This window comes from Dendropsophus ebraccatus, chromosome 4 (assembly GCF_027789765.1).
Source record: "Dendropsophus ebraccatus isolate aDenEbr1 chromosome 4, aDenEbr1.pat, whole genome shotgun sequence".
NCBI lineage: Eukaryota > Metazoa > Chordata > Amphibia > Anura > Hylidae > Dendropsophus > Dendropsophus ebraccatus.
Window position 1 is genome coordinate 66,765,233 of NC_091457.1, and position 12,044 is coordinate 66,777,276.

Here is a 12,044-nt window from a genome sequence, read left to right on the forward strand (position 1 = left end):
TGTAATGCGTCCACTGAGAGGTAAGACTGCTCTCTTCTCCGTAATATAAGGGGTCCATATGGGGAATTATAGCGAGGGATTGATAGGGTTTCAGTCCCTCCAGTCCTACTTATAAAGAAGGTGGACAATTACTACAGCTTTAGTCCTCTAAAGGAATATATTGTCATTAATGCAGTTTGCACATTTTCAGACAATGGGCTATACATATACTGTACATATCTTTAAAGGGATTTTTTCATATGTCTTTACATTGCTTTCTCCTTGATATGTCGCTATGACAGTGCCCATTGAAAGGGATATTCCCATTGCAACATTTATGTCATAATACCAGAATAGGAATACCCCTTTAATTTAGCATTCTTATGGGGAAGTGCCTTGTGGCAGTTTAATGACGTTGGAGCCAACCTGTCTGACAATAGTTAAACTACTGTCCGTTTCCAAGGGATTATAATGTTGTGATAACTTGCAGAATATTAAACACTGCAAGGTATATAAAGAGAAGGGGGATAATAATATTAATAATAATAAAAAAATTTCAAAATGGAAAACAGCCCATAGTCACTGTGTGAATTACATTATCCCCATTATATACATTATTTTTTATGAACATACAAAAAAAACCCAAACAATTGTTCATCGCATAGTCTACAATGACAATTACTGCAGGGTTATTATTTAAAGTAAGAGACTAAACAAAACTGATACGCAGCAACTGGGGGACTTAAAGGGACCATGCATCACACAAGGATTCTTTCTTTGGTGTTATTAGAATCGTTTTGTCTTGCTCTGCCCCCACTATATATATATATATATATATATATATATATATATATATATATATATATATTTTGTCTGCAGATTTTATCTACTGCATAAAAGCCTTCTTGGCACCTAAGTGCACCCCCACTGGTGCATACATGTAAATTTACACATGCATATGTATGGATCTATCTGAAAATCCTTTCATCCTTTCATGCACTTGTTACTGTATCTAATACACTTACGATTGTACAGTCCCGCAGCAGAACACATTTAATTGTGAGTATTGCAACACTTCAAAAAAGATCATCCTCTCAAAAGAAAAAAAGCATATGCACAAAAAATGGTAGCACATCACAAAAATCTTTATTATAACACTGACATAGATACAAAAATACCACATACACATATGAATGTACAGGAGTAGTAAAATGAGGGAGACAACACCCCAAATACTGCTCTACATTAAAAACACTAAAATGTCACCATAAGTCCTGCTGGTGTTCCAGCCAGGGCTAATCTACTACTCTGAATCTGGACTGTATGTACAATAACAAAAATCCAACATCTCTACCTATACAGAGACCCAGTAAAACAAAATATAACCACAACTAATGGAGCATAGGGAAAAAAAAAAGAAAATTGGAAAAGATCACCAGGCACCGGACATGTTTGAGATAATTGATTCTCCTGCACATGGTATGATATTTTTTTCATCTAATCTGTAATTGCTTTCACATGTTGTATAGGTATATATACTATGCCCCTCACTCTACTGCCCACATCCCTGAGGAAGCCGCTAGACGGCGGAACGCGTGGGGTGATTCCTTATCCCATCTGACTCTCATTCTGTTGGACTGTATATGGTGATCTTTTCCAATTTTTTTATTTTTTTTCCTATGCTCCATTAGTTGTGGTTATATTTTGTTTTACTAGGTCTCTGTATAGGTAGAGATGTTGGATTTTTGTTATTGTACATACAGTCCAGAGTCAGAGTGGTAGATTAGCCCTGGCTGGAACACCAGCAGGACTTATGGTGACATTTTAGTGTTTTTAATGTAGAGCAGTATTTGGGGTGTTGTCTCCCTCATTTTACTACTCGTGTACATTCATTTATTTATGTGGTACATTGTATCTATGTCAGTGTTATAACAAAGATTTTTGTGATGTGCTACCATTTTTTGTGCATATGCTTTTTTTTCTTTTGAGAGGATGATGTACTACTTATATGCATTGGTTTAGCACTCCATGATTATTAGTGGTGCCCACTAGCTTCAGGGCCGCCATCAGGAATTTCGGGGCCCCATACAACCAAATTGTCTGGGCCCCCCACATTAATAAAAAAAAAAATTGTTTGTTTGACCCACGCCTTGCTGGGAGGTATAATTTGGTTCAGATCAATTCTAGAGAACTGGCTCATATACCCCATTTTCCCCAGTGGCTTAAAATGTAACCTCTGCTATACAGTTATAAAATTGTAGAAACGAAACTATATTCACCCTTGCAACGTACAATTTATAGCGCGTCTACAAGCCCAGCGGGGCCCATTATGATGGAGACTAAAACTTATACAAGAGTGGGGTAGGGGTTCCCCTGTATTCAGAATGCTGTTGAGTACTAGGCAATGCCCCGTTTGGGGTTATTGAATTTCGAGGGTCTGGGGGGCTGTGTGATTTGTATATGTTCACCAATATCCCCCCCCTTCCCCCCCCCGGTATGCTCACTAACATAGAATATGTTGATAAGGCTAATATAATGAGGCTGTTCCATGTTAGTGAGCATATACAAATCACCCCCCCCCCCAGGCAGACTAGTTTAGCTCACCCAAGACAGTGATAGCTAATACATGGCGGTGAGAACGCTTTCTAGGAGATCCTGTTTGTGCAGCAGAGGTCTCTTTATCCTGCTCTGCATAGACCCTCGAAATTCAATAATCCCAGACGGGACATTGCCTAGTACTCAACAGCATTCTGAATACAGGGGAACCCCTACCCCACTCTTGTATAAGTTTTAGTCTCCATCATAATGAGCCCCGCTGGGCTTGTAGACACGCTATAAATTGTACGTTGCAAGGGTGAATATAATGCACTGCATACAGAGCACAAGAGACAGCTATACAAGTAAGTGTCTATTTGAATTGCACCTTGTTCACATTTAGGTTCTACAATTTTATAACTGTATAACAGAGGTTACATTTTAAGCCACTGGGGAAAATGGGGTATATGAGCCAGTTCTCTAGAATTGATCTCAAACACAGACACCAGCACACATGTATACAGACACCAGCACACATGTATACAGACACCAGCACACATGTATACACACATACAGACACCAGCACACATGTATACACACATACAGACACCAGCACACATGTATACAGACACCAGCACCCATGTATACACACATACAGACACCAGCACACATGTATACAGACACCAGCACACATGTATACAGGCACCAGCACACATGTATATAGACACCAGCACACATGTATACACACATACAGACACCAGCACACATGTATACAGACATACAGACACCAGCACACATGTATACAGACATACAGACACCAGCACACCAGGGCACAATGAAGTTTGAACTTCTGCAACCTGGAGAAATCACCTGATATCACCTGCAGTCCTATGTAACACCACATAACACAGTGGTATCTCTGAGTATAGATCATGTAGTAGATGTCACCTGCAGTCCTATGTAACAGCACAGATAACACAGTGATATCCCTCTGAGTATAGATCATGTAGTAGATGTCACCTGCAGTCCTATGTAACAGCACAGATAACACAGTGATATCCCTCTGAGTACAGATAATGTAGATGTCACTTGCAGTCCTATGTAACACCACAGATAACACAGTGATATCTCTGAGTACAGATAATGTAGTAGTTGTCACCTGCACTCCTATGTAACACCACAGATAACACAGCGATATCTCTGAGTACAGATAATGTAGTAGTCACCTGCAGTCCTATGTAACAGCACAGATAACACAGTGATATCTCTGAGTACAGATAATGTAGATGTCACCTGCAGTCCTATGTAACACCACAGATAACACAGTGATATCTCTGAGTACAGATAATGTAGTAGCTGTCACCTCGGGGCACCCCTACTAAATGATGTTCTACAAAATAAGAAAATTGTCATACAGGGACTCACAGGTGACGTCTTCTTTGATCTGAGGCGTCACTTTCCCTTTTCCTCTCCATCCGGCCCAGACCTCCATGATGATTCCTTCCAGATATGTTTCATCTTTTCAGAACCTGCGAGACAAACAATTTAGGCTCCACACATTTCTAGCAACTTCCTTTCCTTTCTCCCTCCTGTAGGCTCCCATAGTAACTGCGCTGTGTGGGATGCCCCCTGTATGTAGGATCCCCTGCTGTGCCCCTTGTATGTAGGATTCCCTGCTGTGCCCCCATGAGCTAATAATGCCCCTAGAGGTGGCCCCCATGAACTAATAATGCCCCCAGAGGTACCCCCATGCACTAATAATGCCCCCAGAGATACCCCTATGAGTTAATAATACCCCCAGAGGTGCCCCCATGAACTAAAAATGCCCCCAGAGGTGCCCCATATACTAATAATGCCCCCAGAGGTGCCCCCATGAACTAATAATGCCCCCAGAGGTGCCCCCATATACTAATATTGCCCCCAGAGGTGCCCCCATACACTAATAATGGCCCCAGACGTGCCCCCATATACTAATAATGCCCCCAGAGGTGCCCCCATACACTAATAATGCCCCCAGAGGTGCCCCCATACACTAATATTGCCCCCAGAGGTGCCCTCATACACTAATAATGCCCCCAGAGGTGCCCCCATACACTAATAATGCCCCCAGAGGTGCCCCCATATACTAATAATGCCCCCAGAGGTGCCACTCATGAGCTAATAATGCCCCCAGAGGTGCCCCCATACACTAATAGTGCCCCCATACACTAATAATGCCCCCAGAGGTGCCCCCAAACACTAATAATGCCCCCAGAGGTGCCCCTAAAAAACAAACATCCTACTCACCTAATCCGTGCTGTGCAGGCAGCAGCTCTTCCTCCTCTTCAGGCTCCATGTTGCGAGCCGCAGGGACGGGACTTCCGGCAGACGTGATGACGTCACATCATCACGCCTGCCGGAGAGGTCACGTCCCGGCGTCCCATAGGCTGCTGGTATGAAGTGCCGGCAGCCTATGGGAGAGAATACAGGAGGAGGACGCTGACAGGTCCTGCTCCTGTATTCTAATCGCTTTAATGTTCCGCCTGCTCACTGTGCTCAATGTGCGGGCGGAACATCAAAGCGTTCAGTGCATCCCGAGAAGCTGCGCGGCCGCAGCTTCTCGGGATGCTCAAAAACAGGTGGCAAGGGGGGGCCGTGCGGGCCCCCCTAGCGTAGCGGTCGGTGGCCGGCGGCCGGCGGGCCCAGCAGGCCCTCCCCATGTCTCTTAGGGTCCGGGCCCCATACGGCAGTACCACTTGTACTCCCCTATCGGCGGCCCTGACTAGCTTTATATATATATATATATATATATATATATAAAAAGAGATCATATATCCACTTATAGGGGGAAGAGATTAAAGGAGCTGTAACATTTTATTTCTTGATTAAGCTTAGCTAAGCTGAGGAGTAGCGTAACATGGATCTAAAAGGAAATGTGTCAGCATATTTTAGCATGTTGAAGTGTCCTTGTCGTTACAACTTTCAAAATCTAAATCAACAGTAGATGTAATATAAACCAAATTTGCTATTTACATTTATTATTTTGTTTTTTGTTATCATGCTGTAAAACAAAGCTATACTTACTTGTATCCAGGTCCAGTCTCCTGAAGGCAGATTTTTAGTCTTGTGCTTGTTGAAAAAAAAGAGACTAAAGACACGAAGTCCTGGCCAGTACAGAGAGTCACGGCTCAATGTGTCCATCAGTCACATGACTGCCTTCTCTGTGAACGCTTAGATGGCCTGGGAAACACAGGACTATGTGTTTAAACTCTTTGAAAAAAAAAAAGTCAGAACACAGGAAGTGCCATGTTTTCCCTGATAACTAAAAAAATAATAATGAATGTAAACTTGCAAACTTACTTTATATCACATCTACTGTTAGTCTGAGAGGCATAGCATTTTTTATTTTTATTTTTTATTTTATTTCCGTGTACCACAAACTGGAAGTAAAACTGGCTGAGGTCAGTTGCATGAACTTCTTCTTGCTTGGATTCTGTGTCTGCTAAAGTCTGCAAGTCTACCCAGAAGACCACCAACCTGCTACAAAACCACCCCTACACAATGGACTTTACCAGACAGCTGCTGACAAATTAATATTAAACATAAAGATGGTCATCAGATTGGTCCAAAAATCAAGTTTTATTTACAGCTGTAAAGCTTTGAAAGACAAGTCCAAGATACTGTTACGGCCGCGGCGGCGTCCCGCGTTCCGGGCCGCCGCCGCGACCGCTACCTGCCCTATGCAGCAGCCGGTGTCCATAGTCGGGGACCCGGCGCTGCTGTCACCTCGGCCCCGGGGGGCGCCTCACCTCTCCACGCTCCTGTCTCCCGCTGTGCCGGCCGGCGCGCGCGTCCCCGCCTCCTAGGGCGCGCGCGCGCCGGCTGTCTCAGATTTAAAGGGGCAGTGCGCTCCTAATTGGTAGTTGCACCCAATCACTCCCCTATAAATCCCAGCATGCCCTGTCCTTAGTGTTGGAGCCTCTACATGCTTCCCATAGCGTTTGGCCCAGCCCCCTGTTGTTCCTGAGTCCTATCTGTTACCTGGTCCCAGTCCCTGTTCCTGAGTCCTATCTGTTACCTGGTCCCAGTCCCTGTTCCTGAGTCCTATCCGTTACCCGGTCCCTAGTCCCTGTTCCTGGTTCCTGTTTCCCTGTCACTCCATCTGTTCCTGCGTTCAGCCTGTCACGTGCGCTCTCACCTGCAGACCTTTGCCAGTGCCATCTCCTGCCTACTGCTCCTGCCACGCCTCGCCTGCCGTCACCAGCAACCAAGCCAGGGGTAGCGACCTGGGGGTCGCCTGCCGCAGCAAGTCCATCTCTGGTGAAAACCAGCGGCCCCTTAGACTCCGCTCCCTGGTGAGGTTTGTGCCATCGCTGGTGCCGGTCCAGTGGATCCACTACTCCAGGCGTTACAGTAGGCTCCAACCATGGATCCCGGCGAGGTGCCAGATCTCCGTGACGTCGCCAGAGTGGTCGCGCAACAGGCTCAACAAATCCAGAAACAGTCACAGCAGATCCAGCAACTCACTGCCGCCTTACAGCAGCAGACTACTGCCCAGCGCACACCATCTCCTGACGCTGCTTCTTCACTCCGACTGGCTCTCCCAAGCAAGTACTCTGGGGACTCTAAGTTGTGCAGAGGATTCCTGACTCAGTGCACCATGCACATTGAACTTTTGAGTAGTCAGTTTTCCACCGAGCGCTCTAAAGTGGCTTTCATCATCAGCCTATTAGAGGGTAGAGCCCTGGCCTGGGCCACGCCACTGTGGGACCGTGATGATCCTGTTGCTGCCAATCTCCGGGCCTTCCTATTCGAGTTTCGCTCCGTCTTTGAGGAACCTGCCCGTGCTTCTTCGGCCGAGACTGCTCTCCTCAACCTCTCTCAAGGCAGCTCCTCTGTCGGTGACTACGCCATCCAGTTCCGCACCCTGGCAGCTGAATTGGACTGGAACGAGGCCGCCCTGTTGGCCACCTTCAAGAAGGGCCTGTCTAGTCGAGTGAGAGACGTGCTCGCTGCCCGAGACCTGCCTACCTCCCTGAACGAACTCATTCTACTGGCCACCCGAGTTGATACTCGTTTTTCGGAGAGGGAGGAGGAGGTTCGGCATGAACATTTACTAACCCATTCCCGTCGCCACCCCCAGCTGGCGCCGGTTTTCCAGAATCCTGACCTTTCGATGTCCCAGCCCTCTCCTGAGATTCCTATGCAGGTGGAACGGGCTCACCTGACGCCTGATGAAAGAATCCGGCGCCTGGAGCAGAATCTCTGTCTCTATTGCGGTGGTTCCGATCACTTCCGGCTGGGATGTTCCCTACGTCCCCAAACATCCGGAGGACGCTCGCACCTAGGTCCGGTGGGACAGGTGTCCCTAGGTGCGAATGCCACCATTCCAAGTCTGTCTATGCCTGTTTCCATCCGGACTCCCTCAGGACAAAATCATCAGACTACTGCCTTCCTCGATTCTGGCTCAGCAGGCAGTTTTATTGCGGCAACATTGGTCCAAAGATGGCGGCTACCCGTGACCCGACTAGCCAGGCCCCTGACTATCTCCTCGGTCACGGGCGAAATTCTTACCGACCGTGTGTACTACCAGACCGCATCTTTAGTCCTCCAGGTGGGTCCTTCACATCAAGAAGAGATATCCTTCTACGTCCTGCCCCATTCTTCCCCCGCGGTCCTCCTGGGACTCCCGTGGCTACAAGAACATGCCCCTCAGCTGGACTGGAGAACCGGGGAGATTCTCAGTTGGGGTCAGGACTGTTCCCACCAGTGTCTCAAGTCACCTCAGACCAAGTGTATTATGTCATTTCCTGTCCCGGCCAAGCCTCTATCCGGCCTACCGGCAGAAGACCAAGACTCGGCGGATGCCTTCTCTGCCGAGGTGTACCCTCTCCCCGTACCCAAGACTAAGGTCGTGTCCTCTCACCACCGGAAGAACTTACAGAAGGTCCCTTGCCACGCTATACCGCCTGATCGCCTAGTACCAGTCGTCACCTCCACTCTTCAGAGAGTACCCCCCGGAAAGACTCATGTTCACCCTGCGCTTCGAAGAGGTATTTTGAACTGGGGACATTCCTCGTTGGAGGCCGGGCACCCGGGAGTCCGTAAGACCGGCCAACGGATCTCTCGCCACTACTGGTGGCCCAGCCTATCCCAAGATGTCAAAGACTTTGTGGCTTCCTGTGCCATTTGCAGGCAAGACAGAGGGGGAGGCCAAAGGGGGGGGGTACTGTTACGGCCGCGGCGGCGTCCCGCGTTCCGGGCCGCCGCCGCGACCGCTACCTGCCCTATGCAGCAGCCGGTGTCCATAGTCGGGGACCCGGCGCTGCTGTCACCTCGGCCCCGGGGGGCGCCTCACCTCTCCACGCTCCTGTCTCCCGCTGTGCCGGCCGGCGCGCGCGTCCCCGCCTCCTAGGGCGCGCGCGCGCCGGCTGTCTCAGATTTAAAGGGGCAGTGCGCTCCTAATTGGTAGTTGCACCCAATCACTCCCCTATAAATCCCAGCATGCCCTGTCCTTAGTGTTGGAGCCTCTACATGCTTCCCATAGCGTTTGGCCCAGCCCCCTGTTGTTCCTGAGTCCTATCTGTTACCTGGTCCCAGTCCCTGTTCCTGAGTCCTATCTGTTACCTGGTCCCAGTCCCTGTTCCTGAGTCCTATCCGTTACCCGGTCCCTAGTCCCTGTTCCTGGTTCCTGTTTCCCTGTCACTCCATCTGTTCCTGCGTTCAGCCTGTCACGTGCGCTCTCACCTGCAGACCTTTGCCAGTGCCATCTCCTGCCTACTGCTCCTGCCACGCCTCGCCTGCCGTCACCAGCAACCAAGCCAGGGGTAGCGACCTGGGGGTCGCCTGCCGCAGCAAGTCCATCCCGCCTTGCGGCGGGCTCTGGTGAAAACCAGCGGCCCCCTAGACTCCGCTCCCTGGTGAGGTTTGTGCCATCGCTGGTGCCGGTCCAGTGGATCCACTACTCCAGGCGTTACAGATACCAATCAAGACTAGACTGTATATTAGCATACTATATATTAGTCTAGTCTTTTTAGGCCACTCCTATGAACATCTAAATCACTGTTTGACACTGCGCATAGTTTACCATGCAGAAATGTGCATAGTTTTTATGTTTTATTTATGCAATCAGCATATACATATACACAAGTGGTTTCAGGTTTTTCCATACAACACACTATAATATTCTAATATACAAATGTGATGTTGGAGATGGTAGTATGGAGTAGAACTGAGCCTTTTTTTCACAGCTGACAACTGCTGGCAGGAGCTGGTATTAGAGATACATCTTGTCCTAACCAATTAAAGGGATTATCCAGTGCTACAAAAACATGGCCACTTTTCCCCCTCTCTTGTCTCCAGGTCAGGTGTGGTTTGCAATTAAGCTCCATTTACGTCAATGGAACTGAGTTTCAAAACTCCACCCAAACTGGAGACAACAGTAGGGGGAAAGTGGCCATGTTTTTGTAGCACTGGATAACCCCTTTAACCTCAGTAGTCAGTAGCATAGGCCCCGTTTTGTCACCCATGTGTCACAAAAGCAAGTGGTTAACAATGCACTTAGGGGCTGAATAAGATCCCTGAGGCCTGCCATCATCATACTCCTAGTACACCTCACCAGTTGTTCATAAAAATTAAACATTTAGAATATCCCATATTATCTATCCTGCATGGTAAACACTGTAATATGCCCCAAAATAATTCCAATAAAACACTGCATTACATACTACAAAAAAACACTCTCACACTGATCCAGTGAAAAATACACTATTCTGAGTCTCAGAACATGGTAATCCAAAAAAAATTTTTTAAGTTTTTCTTTTAAGTGTTTTAAGTAGTCAATCATAACACATGGAGAAAGCTATAAATGAATTGTTGCTGTAATTAAACTAAGATACAAAATAAAAAGTTAAAAGTTGTTCAGAAAAAGATTTTACATTTCGGAGCGCTCAGGTAGGCAGTACTCACCTTCTGACAGTGCCCTGCTATTCCAAAGGGGCAGATCCTGCTACTCTGAGCATCCTGTTCTCAGTCTTGACACATAGAAAGTGCCCAATCAGCCAATCAGAATATCCTGTGTATCGGAAGGGAAAACAAGGATCTCTGAGCAGTGAGAATTGCACTATGGGAATGATGCTGGTCGCGGATCAGCGCAGGGGGTGGAGTGATGGATGGTAGGAAATTATTTTGGCAATGGAAGACTGATTCATGAGGATGAGGATTGAGCAGGCAGAGCTTCATAATAACATATAATGCAGTGAAGTGAAGCCACTGTACATGAGTAGGTTACACTTTATTAGCAATAATGTGTTTATCTAAAAATACCCCTTAAGGGTGCCTTCACACCTACCGTATCGCAGTAGAAAATCCGCTGCGGATCCGCAGCGGATTTAACTAAATGAATGAACACAGCACTAAATCCGCACTTACAAATCTGCTGCGGATCCGCAGCGGATTTGACAGTGCGTATTTAATGCTGTGTTCATTCATTTAGTTAAATCTGCTGCGGATCCGCAGCGGATTTTCTACTGCGATACGGTAGGTGTGAAGGCACCCTTAATCGTTAAAACATTTGCCTCATTTCCATTAGTATACATTTTCTTTGTGCATTGATATCATGATGTGAACAGCCTCTAACTTTTTACCATTGATATGAAACTGAAAGCACACACAGCATACAGCATATTGTCTGAGCACATGTGGACGACAATTCATCTTTCCTGTATGCTTTAAAGACTGAACAAAAAGTAAGAAAAACATACTGAAATGTTTTGTTTTCTGTTGGTAATTCTGTTTGTTTTCAAATATGCCTAAAGGTTCTACTTGGATAGTCAACGTAACAAAAGCTCACACCCATATTAACCATGAAGGGGGTTTCCATCTTTTTCTTACTTTCTCTTTTAAGGTAGTTCTTTTGGCTTGGCTGTGAATAGAGAAGCATACACCACAGACTTCGCATAATAAAGTAAAAGTAAGTAAAACTTCAATGTGACTATTGTATTGATGTATATAAGATAGATAGATAGATAGATAGATAGATAGATAGATAGATAGATAGATACACAGCAGTCCAATAATCAGTTCATCATAGGTAAATATTACAAATGCTACAAATATACAATACAGCATGCATATGAATACTCCATTTATATGCATAATATATCATGTGTAATCACTAATCAGTTTACTGCATAGTAAAAGTCATAGTAATATCATAAAAAGAGATGAGCGAACCTTGAGTATGCTCGAGTCCATCCGAACCCGAACGTTCGGTATTTGATTAGCTGGGGCTGCTGAAGTTGGATAAAGCTCCAAGGTTGTCTGGAAAACATGGTTACAGCCAATGACTATATCCATGTTTTCCACATAACCTTAGGGCTTTATCCAACTTCAGCAGCCACCGCTAATCAAATACCTAATGCTTATGATCGGATGAACTCGAGCATGCTCGAGGTTCGCTCATCTCTAATCATAAACAATAAAGTGTAAATTCATTATTGCATGATTAAATATGATTAATACTTGTTAAAAGGGAAATCCAGATAGGTTCT

The 12,044-nt window shown here is 46.3% G+C and overlaps 1 protein-coding gene across 2 annotated transcripts in view; it reads left to right on the forward strand.

The window, feature by feature from the left end:
• NLRC5 (NLR family CARD domain containing 5) overlaps positions 1 to 12,044 on the forward strand; it is a 106,048-nt gene continuing 94,004 nt past the window's right edge. For both annotated transcript variants that reach the window (XM_069966002.1, XM_069966003.1), the window contains exons 1-2: positions 1 to 20; positions 11,399 to 11,464. The gene's annotated coding sequence lies outside the window, so the exon portion shown is untranslated. The remainder of the gene's footprint in view (positions 21 to 11,398; positions 11,465 to 12,044) is intronic.